This window comes from Oryctolagus cuniculus, chromosome X (genome assembly GCF_051225735.1).
Source record: "Oryctolagus cuniculus isolate XC-2025 breed Fujian yellow rabbit chromosome X, ASM5122573v1, whole genome shotgun sequence".
Taxonomy (NCBI): Eukaryota; Metazoa; Chordata; class Mammalia; order Lagomorpha; family Leporidae; genus Oryctolagus; species Oryctolagus cuniculus.
The window spans coordinates 133,804,159-133,820,368 of NC_142888.1; the positions used below are offsets into that span (position 1 = coordinate 133,804,159).

The 16,210-nt window shown below is 37.8% G+C and overlaps 1 protein-coding gene and 1 long non-coding RNA gene across 2 annotated transcripts in view; one reads left to right on the plus strand and one right to left on the minus strand.

Moving 5' to 3' along the window:
* SPRY3 (sprouty RTK signaling antagonist 3) overlaps window positions 1-16,210 on the plus strand; it is a 136,065-nt gene that overhangs the window by 23,707 nt on the left and 96,148 nt on the right. The window lies entirely within an intron of this gene.
* Window positions 30-12,893, minus strand: LOC149119781 (uncharacterized). Its single transcript, XR_016228248.1, has 2 exons — window positions 12,773-12,893; window positions 30-776 (listed from the first exon to the last, which is right to left on the minus strand). It is a non-coding gene; the product is annotated as an uncharacterized LOC149119781 (long non-coding RNA).

Consider the following 16,210-nt stretch of genomic DNA (forward strand, 5'->3'; position numbering starts at 1 on the left):
CATTGTAATCCATAAGTCGTACTTTGGAAATTTATATGCATTAAATAAAAGTTTAAAAAAAATATAAAGAGTCTTTTATTTGACATATCCATAATAACATTATCCCAACAAACAATATTTCCTTAATATCGTCAAATATCTACCTAGTCAGAATGCTTGTCTATAGTTCCTGGCTCATGACTCACAAAGCCCTTATTATTTCCTAAATGTCCAGAACAATAAGGTTGAAGCTTGTGGCCATTTTCCTTGATTCCTAAAGCAGCTTCAGAACAACTTTACAGCAATGAAGGTGGAGATTTTTGTTATAAAGTTGGGGTGCTTTGGGCCCCAGAAAGCAAAATCTCTCTATATATGTATATCTATTCTCCCTTTTTAAAATTAATACAAAGAGAACATATTTTATGCATTCCATAGGTACAGTTCAAAGAAGACAACTACACTTCCCTCACTCCCTGGCTCTGCCCAATACCGCTCCTTCCCTCCCTCCCTCCCCTCTCCTCATCAGTTTGTGGAAACACATAATTTTCTCAAGTGCTTTATGATTTTTTAAGATTTATTTATTCATTTGAAAGGCAAAGTTACAGAGAGGCAGAGGCAGAGGCCAAAAGAGAGAGAGAGATCTTGCATCCTCTGGTTCATTCCCCAAATAGTTGCAATGGCTGGAGCTGGGCTGATCTGAAGCCAGGAGCCAGGAGCTTCCTTCGGGTCTCCCACGTGGTTTCAGGGGCCCAAGCACTTGGACCATCCTCTACTGCTTCACAGGCTGAAGCAGAGAGCTGTATCAGAAGGCAAACATATAATTTTAATGCACTCTATTATCACAGGCTTAATTCACAGGCTTAATAACACTAACCATTATATTCAATGAGTAAACAGTAGGAAGGTCACAGTACCACGAGAGTATAAACAAGAGATAAAAATGACAATCATATCCCCAAATGACCATTCATTCCTATACATTTTTATTATATATTAAGTGCCATATATCAGAGAAAATATATATTTATCTTTTTGAGACTTGCTTATTTCACTAAGCATAATGGTTTCCAGTTGCATCCGCTTTGTTGCAAAAGAAGGTTATCATTCTTTTTTACAGCTGAGTAATATTCCAGAGTGTATATACACCATTATCTTTATCCAGTTATCAGCTGATGGGCATCTGGGTTGATTCCATATCTTAGTAATTGTGAATTGAACTGGTATAAACAAGGGGGTACAAATAGGCCTTTCATTTGCTGATTTCATTTCATTTGGGTAACTTCCCAGGAAGTAGGATAACTGGATCTAATGGTAGATCTTTTTTAAAAAAATATTTAAGATATACAAATTTCATGTATTTCATATACAAATTTAGGAACATAGTGATTCCTCCAATCCTAACCTCCCTCCTACCCACATTCCCACCCTTCTTCCTCCTCCTTCTCCTGTTCTCACTCATAATTCTCACTCTTAATTTTTACAAAAATCTATTTTCAGTTTACTTAATGATTGTAAGTTTAAACCTACACTAAGTAAAGAGTTCAACAAATAGTATGAAGAAAAAAAACCCACTGTTTCTCAATAGTATAGACAAGAGCTTTAAACAATCATCAAATATGAAAATGTCAATCTCACTTCCATATATTACATTTTAGATACTCTATTAGTTACTAAAGATCAGAGAAATCACATGGTATCTGTCTTTTGGGGACTGGCTTATTTCACTAAATACAATGCTCTCCAGTTGCATCCATTTTGTTGCAAAAGACAAGATTTCATTTTTCTTTTATCCATGAATAGTATTCCATAGTTATATATACTGTAATTTTTTTTGGACAGGCAGAGTGGACAGTGAGAGAGAGAGAGACAGGGAGAAAGGTCTTCCTTTACCGTTGGTTCACCCTCCAATGGCCGCTGTGGCTGGTGCGCTGCGGCCGGCACACCACGCCGATCCGAAGGCAGGAGCCAGGTGCTTCTCCTGGTCTCCCATGGGGTGCAGGGCCCAAGCACTTGGGCCATCCTCCACTGCACTCCTGGGCCACAGCAGAGAGCTGGCCTGGAAGAGGGGCAACCGGGACAGAATCCAGCACCCTGACCGGGACTAGAACCTGGTGTACTGGCGCTGCAGGCAGAGGATTAGCCTATTGAGCCATGGTGCTGGCCTGTAATTTCTTTATCCAATCATCAGTTGATCCACATCTGGGTTGATTCCATATCTTATCTGTTGTGAACTGTGCTACAATAAATATGGGGATGTAAAGCACTCTTTCTTATGCTGATTTCATTTTGTTTGGGTAAATTCTCAGGAGTGGGACTTCTAGGTCATATGGTATATCTATATTCAGATTTATGAGATATCTCCATAGTGTCTTCCACAATTACTGCATCAGTACCTTTTCCCCCACATCCTTGCCAGAATTGATTGTTTTTTGATTTCTGTATGAGAGCAATTTAACTGAGATGAGGTGAAACCTCACTGTGGTTTTAATTTGCGTTTCCCTGATGGCTAGTGATCCTGAGCATATTTTCATATGTCTGTTGACCAATTAAATTTCCTCTTGAAAAATGCCTGTTCAAGCCCATTGCCCATTTGTTAACTGCATTGTTTGTGTTGTTGCTGCTGAGTTTCTTGAGCTCTTTATAGATTCTGAATATTAATTGTTATCAGTTGGGTAGTTTGCAAGTATTTTCACCCATTCTGTCAGTTGTCTCTTAACTTTGCTAAGTGTTTCCTTTGCAGTGCAGAAGCTTCTTAGCTTGATGTAATCCCATTAGTCTATTTTTGCTTTGATTGCCTCGGCTTCTGGGGTCTTTTCCAAGAATTCTTTGCTTATTGCCAATGTCTTGCAGAGTTTACCCAATGTTCTCTAGTAATCTGATGGTATCAGGTTGTAAATTTAGGTCCTTGATCCATGTTGAGTGGATTTTTGTGTAAGGTGTAAGGTGGGGGGGTCTTGTTTCATACTTCTGCATGTGAAGATCCAGTTTCCCCAGCACCATTTGTGAAGAGACTGTCCTTTCTCCAGGGATTGATTTTAGCTGCTTTTTTAAAGATAAGTTGTTTGTAGGTGTGTGGATTGATTTATGGAATTTCTGTTCTGTTCCATTGGTTTACATGTATACTTTTTTTGCAAGTACCAAGCTGTTTTGATAATAACTGCCCTATAATATGTCTTGAAACCTGGTATTGTGATGCACCCATCTTTGTTTTTGTTGTTTAAAGATTGCTTTATCTATTCAGGGTCTCTTGTGTTTCCATATGAATTTAGCATTTTTTTTGACAGGTGGAGTTAGACAGTGTGAGAGAGAGAGACAGATCTTCCTTTTTCCGTTGGTTTACCCCCCAAGTGGCTGCAATGGCTGGTGCATTGCAGCCAGTGCGCTGCGCCGATCCGAAGCCAGGAGCCAGGTGCTTCTCCTGGTCTCCCATGCTGGTGCAGGGCACAAGGACCTGGGCCATCCTCCACTGCCTTCCTGGGCCACAGCAGAGAACTGGACTGGAAGAGGAGCAACCGGGGCAGAATCTGGCATCGTTGGTATTTTGATTGGGACCACATTAAATCTGTAAATTGCTTTTGGTAATATGGGCATTTTGATGATATTAATTCTTTCAATCCAGAAACATGGAAGATTTTTCCATTTTTTGTGTCTTCTATTTATTTAATGTTTTGTAATTTTCATCATAGAGACCTTTGACTTCCTTGGTTAAATATATCCCAAGGTATTTAATATTGTATAGCTTTTGTGAATGGGATTAATATTAGAAGTTCTTTCACAGCTGTGGCATTGTCTGTGTATACAAATGCTATTGATTTTTGTGTGCTAATTTTATATCCTGCAATTTCACAAACTCTTTTATGAGTTCCAGTAGTCTCTTAGTGGAGTTTTTGTTCCCCTATATATAGAAGTCATGTCATCTGCCAATAGGAATAGTTAGACTTCCTCCTTTCCAATTTATATTCCTTTGTTTTCTTTATTTTCTGATCTCTGAGGAACCTCTATACTGTCTTCCATAGTGGTTGTCCTAATTTACATTCCCACCAATAATGGATTAGTGTACTTTTCACCCACATCTTTGTTAGCATTTATTGTTTTTTGATTTCTGTATGAGAGCCATTCTGACTGGGGTGAGTTGAAACTTCATTGTGGTTTTGATTTGCATTTCCTTGATGGCTAGTTATCTTGAGCATTTTTTCATCTGTCTGTTGGCCATTTAAATTTTCTCTTTTGAAAATTGCTGTTCATGTCCTTTGTCCATTTGCTGACTGGATTGCTTGTCTTGTTGTTGTTGAGTTTTTTGAGCTCTTTATAGATTCTGGATATTAATCCTTTATCAGTTGCATAGGCTGCAAATATTTTCTTCCATTCTATTGATAGCCTCTTCACTTTGTTGAGTGTTTACTTTGCAGTGTCACAGCTTTTAGTGTGATGTAATCCTATATATTCTCCTTTAAGCTTCTCCCTTTTCTCCTCAAATCAGGCCACAGATGATAGATTATTCTCTTCCTCCAGGCAGGCAAAATAAAGTAAATGTATACTCTAGTCATCCACTATATTTCCATCTTGGCCTTAAAAGAATTCCTTGAATTACCTTGTCTAACAATAAATAATAAGATTCTTGTTTCAGAAAGGATGTTGCCACATACCCAGGAAGAAGGAATGCTAAAGAAGGAGGCTGAGACAATATTTTTAGTGAGTGGTATAAGATAGCTATTAATTATTTGTACATGCTTATACAATGATATATCCAGGGTTTGGAGAGCCTTTGGACAGCTGAACATATGCAGCCAGAAGCCTGAGTGCATGTGCAGCACCCATCATATCTTCTTCCTAGCCCACCATGACTGTTGTGGCTGTAACTGCCTTTTAAATAAATCTTTAAAAATAGAAAACAGTAGAGTTCCACAGAAGTAAAGAGACTTTTGTAATATTTAGATGGTATTATTAATACAGCATGGTAAGGAATCACAGATGATTCCCAAATTTTTGACTTAAGTATTGATCATTTGCCAATATTGCTAATAACAATAATGATATAGGTAAACTATCTTTGTATTGAATATGTGGCGTAGAGATGATGAGCCTATTTTGAAAATACACATGTTTAAAGTTTAGGACAGGAGATTGAGATGGAAATGTAGGCATGGAAGTCTTTGAAATATGGTCGGATAAAAGCTGGGGAGTGACTGATATTAATTAGGGCCTTATTTGAAGTTTGAGAGGGAGCCTGGAATAAGTCATAGAAGAAGTCCAACATTAGATGGCTTGGTGGAAGCCAAGGAACCAGCAAAGGATACTGAGAGAAAACTGCAACAGAAACATAAGGGAAACCCAAAGAGTATGGTATCCTATAATTATAGATAGAGTGTCGCATGTAGTGGTCAAGGATATGAACTGCCACTGAGAGAGAAAACAAAATAAGGCCTTATAAACGTCAGGTGTATTTAATGATACTGAAGTCACTCATGATTTTTTGGTAGAGAGATTCTGTGGAAATCAGATTGGAGAGAGTTAAGGAGTGAATAGGAGTAATGGAAAGTATAGAGAAAATAGAGAAAATAAAGTAATGACAATTGTTTTGATAAAAATTGGCTGTTAATTGGGTGGGGAGAGATAGTAGACTAGAGGGACAGCAAATCAAAGAGGTGTTATTCTGTTTTTTTTCTAAAATAAGAAGTGGAAATGCTTAAATACTGATGAGAAAGATCCCACTCAAGAAAGAGTTTGAAGATACAGGGAAAATAGGGGAAAATTGATAATGTCTGGTTCCACAAAATGGTAAGATTGAATAGGATTGAAAGCACAGAGGAGGAAATTGGCCTTATTTTTTTTCAAACTTTTATTTAATGAATATAAATTTCCAAAGTACAGCTTATGGATTACAATGGCTTCCCACCCGCAACCCTCCCCTTTCCCAATCCCTCTCCCCTTCCATTCACATCAAGATTCATTTTCATTTCTCTTTATATACAGAAGATCAGTTTAGCATACATTAAGTAAAGATTTCAACAGTTTGCTCCCACACAGAAACATAAAGTGAAAAATACTGTTTGAGTACTAGTTATAGCATTAAATCTCAATGTACAGCACACTAAGGACAAAGATCCTACATGAGGAGTAAGTGCACAGTGACTCCTGTGGTTCACTTAACAATTTGACACTCTTGTTTATGGCATCAGTAATCACCCTAGGCTCTTGTCATGAGCTGCCAAGGCTTTTGAAGCTCCCTGTGTTCACTGACTCTGATCATATTTAGACAAGGCCATGGTCAAAGTGGAAGTTCTCTCCTCCCTTCAGAGAAAGGTACCTCCTTCTTTGATGACCCATTCTTTCCACTGGGATCTTACTCGCAGAGATCTTTCATATAGGTTTTTTTTTTTTCCCAGAGTGTTTTGGCTTTCCATGCCTGAAATAGTCTCATGGGCTTTTCAGCCAGATCCGCATGCCTTAAGGGCTGATTCTGAGGCCAGAGTGCTATTTAGGACATCTGCCCTTTTACGAGTCTGCTGTGTATCTCACTTCCCATGTTGGATCATTCTCTCCCTTTTTTATTCTATCACTTAGTATTAGCAGACACTAGTTTTGTTTATGTGATCCCTATGACTCTTAAACCTATCATTATGATCAATTGTGAACAGAAATTGATCACTGGGACTAGTGAGATGGCATTGGTACATGCCACCTTGATGGGATTGAATTCGAATCCCCTGGTATGTTTCTAACTCTACCGTTTGAGGTAAGTCAGCTTGAACATGTTCCGAATTGCACATCTCTTCCCTCTCTTATTCCCACTCTTATATTTAACAGTGATCACTTTTCAGTTAAGATTCAGCGCTTAAGAAGAATTGTGTATTGATTACAGTATTCAACCAAAAGTATTAAGTAGAACAAACAAAAAAAATACTAAGAGGGATAACATATCAAGTTGCTCATCAACAGTCAGGGTGAGGGCTGATCAAATCACCATTTCTCATAGTGTTCATTTCACTTTAACAGGTTTCCTTTTTGGTGCTCAGTTAGTTGTCACCTATCAAGGAGAACAAGTGGTATTTGTCCCTTTGGGATTGGCTTATTTCACTCAACATAATGTTTTCCAAATTCCTAACAGGGATCACTTTTCAGTTAAAATTTAAACACCTAAGAATAATTGTGTATTAATTACAGAGTTCAATCAATGATACTAGAACAAAAAATACTAAAATGGATAAAGTATTACATTGTACATCAACCGTCAGGACAAGAGCTGATCAAGTCACTGTTTCTCATAGTGTCCATTTCACTTCAACAAGTTTCCCCCTTGGTGCTCAGTTAGTAGTCTCCGATCAGGGAGAACATATGATATTTGTCCCTTTGGGACTGGCTCAATTCACTCAGCATGATGTTTTCCAAATTCCTCCATCTTGTTGCAGATGACTGGATTTCATTGTTTTTGACTGCTTATAGTATTCTATAGAGTACATGTCCCATGATTTCTTTATCCAGTCTACTGTTGATGGGCATTTGGGTTGGTTCCAGGTCTTAGCTATTGTGAATTGAGCTGCAATAAACATTAAGGTGCAGACAGCTTTTTTTGTTTGCCAATTTAATTTCCTTTGGGTAAATTCCAAGGAGTGGGATGGCTGGGTTGTATGGTAGGGTTATCTTCAGGTTTCTGAGGAATCTCCAGACTGACTTCCATAGTGGCTTAACCAATTTGCATTCCCACCAACAGTGGGTTAGTGTCCCTTTTTCCCCACATCCTCTCCAGCATCTGTTGTTGGTAGATTTCTGTATGTGAGCCATTCTAACTGGGGTGAGGTGAAACCTCATTGTGGTTTTGATTTGCATTTCCCTGATTGCTAGTGATCTTGAACATTTTTTCATGTGTCTGCTGGCCATTTGGATTTCCTCTTTTGAAAAATGTCTATGGAGGTCCTTGGCCCATCTGTTAAGTGGGTTGTTTGTTTTGTTGTTGTGGAGTTTCTTGATCTCTCTGTAGATTCTGGTTATTAATCCTTTATCTGTTGCATAGTTTGCAAATATTTTTTCCCATTCTGTCAGTTGTCTCTTCACTCTCCTGACTGTTTCTGAAATTGGCCTTATTTAGAAGGAAAGACAACTGCTTTATCATAATAAGCATTGAATCAGGGATCAAAATAGGAATACAGGTAGGAAGGACAAGATTATTGCCAAGACAATGAATAACTCTTATCTGGTGACTTTTTATGGCTGTGGAGTAGAAAACAAGGTTGTCTGTTGGAGAGATGGTGGTGGTGATGGTAATGGATGCGTGTCATAATTCTCTTCATCAAGAGATGGGAAAGGCGGGCCACAGAGTAGGGGAACATGATTATAATACATATATAAAGGATGTGTGTCAAGAATATATGAAAAACTCAGCCAGTGCCGCGGCTCAGTAAGCTAATCCTCTGCCTGCGGTGCCGGCACACTGGGTTCTAGTCCCGGTCGGGGCGCCAGATTCTGTCTCGGTTGCTCCTCTTCCAGGCCAGCTCTCTGCTGTGGCCTGCGAGTGCAGTGGAGGATGGCCCAAGTGCTTGGGTCCTGCACCCCATGGGAGACCAGGAGAAGCACCTGGCTCCTGCCTTCAGATCAGTGCGGTGCACCGGCCGCAGCATGCTGGCGGCAGCGGCCATTGGAGCGTGAACCAACGGCAAAAGGAAGACCTTTCTCTCTGTCTCTCTCTCTCTCTCTCACTGTCCACTCTGCCTGTCAAAAAAAGAGAATATATGAAAAACTCTCAAAAATCAATAAGAAAGCAGCCTAATTAAAAATGAGCAAAATATTTGACTAGATGCTTCACAAAAATACAGAAATGACCAATAAGCATATGAAATGATACTCAAAAATGTATTCATCATAAATTCACATTAAACCCACAATATGAGTTTTATACATCCACAATAATGGCTAAAATTGAACAACAAACTCTAACTGCTATTGAGATTATTGTAACATTTAATATTATACGTTGATGGTGGGAATATTAGCAGAAACAGTTACAACAAAATACTTGACATTATCTACTAAATCTGCAAGTATTAGTATGAATATCTTGTATGCTAGCAATTTCACTCCTAACTACATAACCAATAGAAATGAATGATCATATTCATCCAAATATAAATCAGAAAAGCATCATTTATAATAGTCCCAACCTGTAAACAACCCAAAAGTTCATCAAAAGCAGAATGAACAATTTTTTTGTATTGTTACTAACTATATACACAATATGAATTAATCTCAGAAGCATGCTGACAGAGCCAGACACAAAATAGTACATATTACATTATATCATTTATGTCATTTTCTCTTTTCTTTTGAGCCTCTGCTTTACACTATGAAACTCAACACTATCTGGGAATTTCCAGAGTAACCACCTCTCTTGGACACTCATACTGTCCCTGGGTCTTCCCTGTTCTACTGATCTTATCTCTCCTTTCTTGTTTGAATACAACAATTATAGAATATTCCACTAGCTATCTTCCAAGCCTATTATAACCTTACCTGTCCATGATTTAGTATTTTCTATGTTAAAATGTTTTGAAGGCTCAGGGAGTACTAATTAAGAACCTGTTATTTAAATGTCTTTCAAATAAAAAAATGAAATCAAAGACAGTCTAGTAATCCTAATGCAGTATTGACTCCATTCCATTTATTTGTTTTTGGAGATAAACAACCAGGATCAAACCAGTAATAAAGGTATTCTGTTTGCAGTTTAAATATCCATTGAATAATGTCTAATGTGTCTCTAAATAACCATTGATGGCTTTTATAGGGTTGTCTTTGAGTTAATTTTCTTTTGCTCTCTTTTCTCATACTTCCTCTATGCTTATTCTTTCACGTCGTACACTCCATTTTAAATATAAATACTACTGTATCCCTCAGCCATTGTCTGTAAATCATTTCAAAATTCATCCTTGGACCTCCTATTCTTTGCCTTTTAAATTTTTTTTATTCTTGAATGACATAAATGTTAGACCTATTTATGGGGTTACATGTTTTCAAACATGTGTACATTGTGTAATGTTGGGTCAGGATAAATATATCTATTTCCTCAAATATTATTACTCTATGGTGAAAGCATTCAAAATCTTTCTTCTAAGTTTTTAAAGAGAAATATACAGTTTGTATTATTTATAGGCACCCTACTGTGCAACAGAACACTGTAACTTAGTATCCATTAAATAACCTTTCCACATTCCCTCCTTTCCCTCCACTCTCACCAGCCCCAGAACCACCATCACATTTTTAACTTCCATGAGATTAGCTTTTTAAGATTTCACATATGATTTCACATATGAGTGGAATCAAAAGGTATTATGTTTATTTGCTTGACTATTTCACTTAACATAATGAACTCCAGTTCCATCCATGTAGCTTCAAATGACAAAATTTAATATTTGCACGGCTAAATAGTATTTCATTGTGTGTATGTGCAACATTTTCTTTATTCATTCTTCAATTAATAGATTATTTCCATTTTTTTTCACTATTGAGAGTAGTGCTGCCAAAAACATGGGAATACAGGGGGTAGGCAGTTAACCTAGCAGTTAAGATATCAATTATGATGCCCACAATTCATATAGGAGTACCTAAATTTGTTATCCATGTCTGGCTCCTGACTTCAGCTTCCTTCTAGTGGAGAACTGGGGAGGTGCAATGATGATTTAAATATGGGACCAGGGCATGAGATCTCTGTATCTGTCTCTTTGTGTGTCTCTCTCTGTCTCTCTTTCTCTCTCTGTCTCTCTCTCTGTGCATGCCTCACAAATTAATTAACTAATTAAAAAGAAACATGGGAATGAAAATGTCTCTTTGAAAGACTGATTTAATTTTACTTGGATATATATCTGGTAGTGGAATTGCTGCATTACATGGTAGTTTTAGTTTTTTGAGAAATTTCCATAGTATTTGCCACATTGTCTATACTAATTTGCATTCCAACCAATAGTGTGCAACAATTCTCTTTTCTCCACATCCTTGCCAGGATTTGTTACCTTTTGTTTTGTGCTCAGCTGTGAGCTTATGGCCACTCTATCATTTCATGTAACACACTTGGCACAATGTGTGCCTTTTACCTTCATCTTCCTCCTTCTGGATCACTGTAATCCCACTTTCGGAGGATTTAGAAGGTTGTGAGACAACATGCCAGCATATGATATTTTATTTAGAGATGGTCAGGAAGTTAAAAGAGATAAGAAAATGATTAGTTGGAAAAAGAAAACAGTTGCTTTCTCTAAACTATGTATCTTCTAGGCTTGCTTTAATTTAAATAGTAGTCTTCTAGCTTGATAACATTTTTATTAATCACTCTCACTTTCCTCTGAGTCATTCTGATGTCTGAGGCAAGAACTCTGTTTTCTTCTGCAAGAAGGTTATTCCTTTTCACAATGTCTGGGGGATAGAGATATCTCAAAATTCTGGTGAGGACACACACAGGGCCTACCAAAGTCTAGGATAAAATCATTCTGTCTTTTCATGGGTGTCATTACAAGTCCTAAGAATTATCCAACTATTTCATTCTAACAATTCTTTGTAGCAGAATATCTATAGTGTTTCATCTATGTTATCTATATATCTGTATATATATATAGCTGTCTATCATCTCTATCATCTTATATTGAGCTATCTGTGTTGTGTTCTGTTCAGCAACAGAATGCAAATACAAAAGCTCAAGACAGTTTGTGTCTTTAAGGAGCTCATGTCATGAACTCAACAAATGATAATGAATGTGATTTGCTTTTAAACAAACACACACACACATACACACACATAAAATACTGTTGTCTTCGTTGTTCACTAAATATAAAGTAGATTTGAAAAGCCGCTGGTACTGCTCCCATGAAAACTGTTTGTTGGTTTCAGTAAATCCTTCCTATGATTCTCAAAAGGGCATTGCAGTGGGAGAGGTTTCTGGCTGAAGTTTGTCAGAAATTCTGCCAACGTGTGAAATCAGCCAAGGTTTCTTTGGTGCCCTTCCAACCTCCCTAAGTCTCATTCCACATATGAAACTCTTAAGTCAAGTATGCTCCATGCTGTATATTTGAAGGCTTTTTCCACTGACCATTTTCACATTTTAAGAATGTCATGTCCATTTAAGCTTTATTCATCCATATCTAATTCATGAGCAAAACTATTGAATAAGCCAAAAAATACAGATATACCTGTATTTGATAACCTTTCATTTCTTTTTTTTTTTTTGACAGGCAGAGTGGATAGTGAGAGAGAGAGAGAGACAGAGAGAAAGGTCTTCCTTTTGCCGTTGGTTCACCCTCCAATGGCCGCCACGGCTGGCGTGCTGTGGCCGGCGCACCGCGCTGATCCGAAGGCAGGAGCCAGGTGCTTCTCCTGGTCTCCCATGGGGTTCAGGGCCCAAGCACGTGGGCCATCCTCCACTGCCTTCCCAGGCCACAGCAGAGAGCTGGCCTGGAAGAGGGGCAACCGGGAAAGAATCCGGCGCCCCGACCAGGACTAGAACCCGGTGTGCCGGTGCCGCTAGGTGGAGGATTAGCTTATTGAGCCGTGGCGCCGGCTTCATTTCTTCATTTAATATTTCTTGACCATCTTTTAGTTGATGAAAAAAATGCCTATAATTTCTGTCTCTGTGGACAGAAAGTAGAACTATTAAAACAGTAAACAAAACTGATTCTAATTGGTCAATTGCTTGTGGGACTATTTAATTGTGTCATCATCTTTCTATTTTTAAATAAATATATCATATAAAACTTTGTCAGATACTTACATTATTCAATCCAGGTACACCATTTATGCAGCATTAACTTTTTCTACTAACCTCATAATCCCATGAATGAAGTACAATATTGCTGTAATTAGACGTGAAAAAGTAGCTTGTCAATAAGTGCACAAGAAGAACTAGTGGGGATGTGTCTATCATTTGATTCAGACCAAAGGAACCAAGAGATGAGTAGAAGTTTTTCTATGAATGGAAATAGAAGAGGAAAATGTTAAAGTTCATCTAATAAGATGTATAATTGAGATTGACCAGAACATATCTTAAGAAACTTCAAATGTAAGAATTTTTTCTTTTTTAACTTTTATTTAATAAATTTCCAAAGTACAGTTTATGGATTACAATGGCTTTTCCCCTGCCATAACTTCCTTCCCCTCACCCGCTCCCTCTCCCATTCCATTCACATCAAGATTCATTTTCAATTATCTTTATATACAGAAGATCAATTTAGTATATATTAAGTAAAGATTTCAACAGTTTTCACCCACACAAAAACACAAAGTGTAAAGTACTGTTTCAGTACTAGTTATAGCATTAATTCACATTGCACAACACATTAAGGACAGAGATCCTACATGAGGAGTAAGTGCACAGTGACTCCTGTTGTTGACTTAACAAATTGACACTCTTGTTTATGGCATCAGTAATCACCCTAGGCTCTAGTCATGAGTTGCCAAGGCTAGGGAAGCCTTTTGAGTTCACTGACTCCGATCTTATTTTGACAAGGTCATAGTCAAAGTGGAAGTTCTCTCCTCCATTCAGAGAAAGGTACCTCCTTCTTTGATGGCCTGTTCTTTCCACTGGGATTTCACTTCCAGAGATCTTTCATTTATGTGTTTTTTTTTTGTCCAAAATGTCTTGGTTTTCCATGCCTGAAATGCTCTCATGGGCTCTTTAGCCAGATCCGCATGCCTTAAGGGCTGATTCTGAGGCCAGAGTGCTGTTTAGGACATCTGCCCTTTTACGAGTCTGCTGTGTATCCCGCTTCCCATGTTCGATCGTTCTCTCCATTTTAATTCTATCAGTTAATATTAGCAGACACTAGTCTTGTTTGTGTGATCCCTTTGACTCTTAGTCCTATCATTATGATCAATTGTGAACTGAAACTGATCACATTGACTTGTGAGATGGCATTGGTACATGCCACCTTGATTGGATTGAATTGGAATCCCCTGGCATGTTTCTAACTCTACCATTTGGGGTAAGTCCGATTGAGCATGTCCCAAATTGTACATCTCCTCCCTCTCTTATTCCCACTCTTATATTTAACAGAGATAACTTTTCAGTGAAATTTAAACACCTAAGAATAATTGTGTGTTAATTACAGAGTGCTACCAATAGTATTAAGTAGAACAAACAAAAAAATACTAAAAACGATAAAGTATTAAGTTGATCATCAACAGTCAGGGCAAGGGCTGATCAAGTCACTGTTTCTCATAGTGTCCATTTCACTTCAACAGATTTCCTTTTTGGTGCTTGGTTAGTTGTCACCGATCAGGGAGAACACATGATATTTGTCCCTTTGGGACTGGCTTAATTCACTCAGCATGATGTTTTCCAAATTCCTCCATCTTGTTGCAAATGACCGGGTTTCATTGTTTTTGACTGCTGTATAGTATTTTGCAGAGTAGATGTCCCATAATTTCTTTATCCAGTCTACTGTTGATGGGCATTTGGGTTGATTCCAGGTCTTAGCTATTGTGAATTGAGCTGCAATAAACATTAAGGTGCAGACAGCTTTTTTTGTTTGCCAATTTAATTTCCTTTGGGTAAATTCCAAGGAGTGGGATGGCTGGGTTGTATGGTAGGGTTATCTTCAGGTTTCTGAGGAATCTCCAGACTGACTTCCATAGTGGCTTAACCAATTTGCATTCCCACCAACAGTGGGTTAGTGTCCCTTTTTCCCCACATCCTCTCCAGCATCTGTTGTTGGTAGATTTCTGTATGTGAGCCATTCTAACTGGGGTGAGGTGAAACCTCATTGTGGTTTTGATTTGCATTTCCCTGATTGCTAGTGATCTTGAACATTTTTTCATGTGTCTGCTGGCCATTTGGATTTCCTCTTTTGAAAAATGTCTATGGAGGTCCTTGGCCCATCTGTTAAGTGGGTTGTTTGTTTTGTTGTTGTGGAGTTTCTTGATCTCTCTGTAGATTCTGGTTATTAATCCTTTATATATTACATAGTTTGCAAATATTTTTCCCATTCTGTCAGTTGTCTCTTCACTTTCCTGACTGTATCTTTTGAAGTACAGTAACTTCTCAATTTGATGCAATCCCAATTGTTAATTTTGGCTTTGACTGCCTGTGTCTCTGGGGTCTTTTCCAAGAAGTCTTTGCCTGTGCCAGTATCTTGCAGGGTTTCTGCAATGTTCTCTAATAATTTGATGGTGTTGGGTCATAGATTTAGATCTTTAATCCATGTCGAGTGGATTTTTGTGTAAGGTGTAAGGTAGGGGTCTTGCTTCATGCTTCTGCATGTGGAGATCCAGTTTTCCCAGCACCATTTGTTGGATAGACTGTCCTTGCTCTAGGAATTGGTTTTAGATCCTTGATCAAATATAAGTTGGCTGTAGATGTTTGAATTGATTTCTGGTGTTTCTATTCTATTCTATGGGTCTATCCATTTGTTTCTGTACCAATGCCATGCTGGTTCGATTACCACTGCCTTGCAGTATGTCCTGAAATCTGGTATTGTTATGTCTCCAGCTTTGTTTTTGTTGTACAATATTGCTTTAGCTATTCGAGTTCTCCTTTGCCTCCATATAAATTTCAGCATCATTTTTTCCTGATCTGAGAAGAATCTCTTTGGTATTTTGATTGGCATCTCATTGAATGTATAAATTGCTTTTGGGAGAATGGACATTTTGATGATATTGATTCTTCCAATCCATGAGCATGGAAGATTTTTCCATATTTTGGTATCCTCTTCTATTTTTTTCTTTAAGATTTTGTATTTCTCATCGTAGAGATCCTTAACGTCCTTGGTTAAGTTTATTCCAAGGTATTTGATTGTTTTTGTGCCCATCAGCATTTTTTAAGAGACGGTTTTTTTGCCAGTGCATGTTTATGACACCTTTGTCAAGAATTTGGATTCATATCTAGTATCTCTATTCTATGCCATTGCTCTATGTGTCTATTTTTATTCAAGTACCATGCTGTTTTAGTTTCTGTAGCTCTGTGGTGTTAAAATCAGGTATTGTGATTTCCAGCTTTGCTCTTTTTGTCCAAGATTTCTTTGGGTAGTCATGGTCTTTTGTGCTTCCATATAAATTTTAGGATTGGGTTTTCTAGTTCTGTGAAGAAGGTCATTGGTATCTTGATGGAAATTGTGCTGATTCTGTAAATCATTTTGGGTAATATGGACATTTTAATAAATCAGTTATTCTAGTGTATGAACATGGGAAGTATTACCTTTTTTCGTGTCTGCCAATTTCTTTCGTTAGTATTTTGTTATTTTCTTTGTAGTTACTTCACAACCTT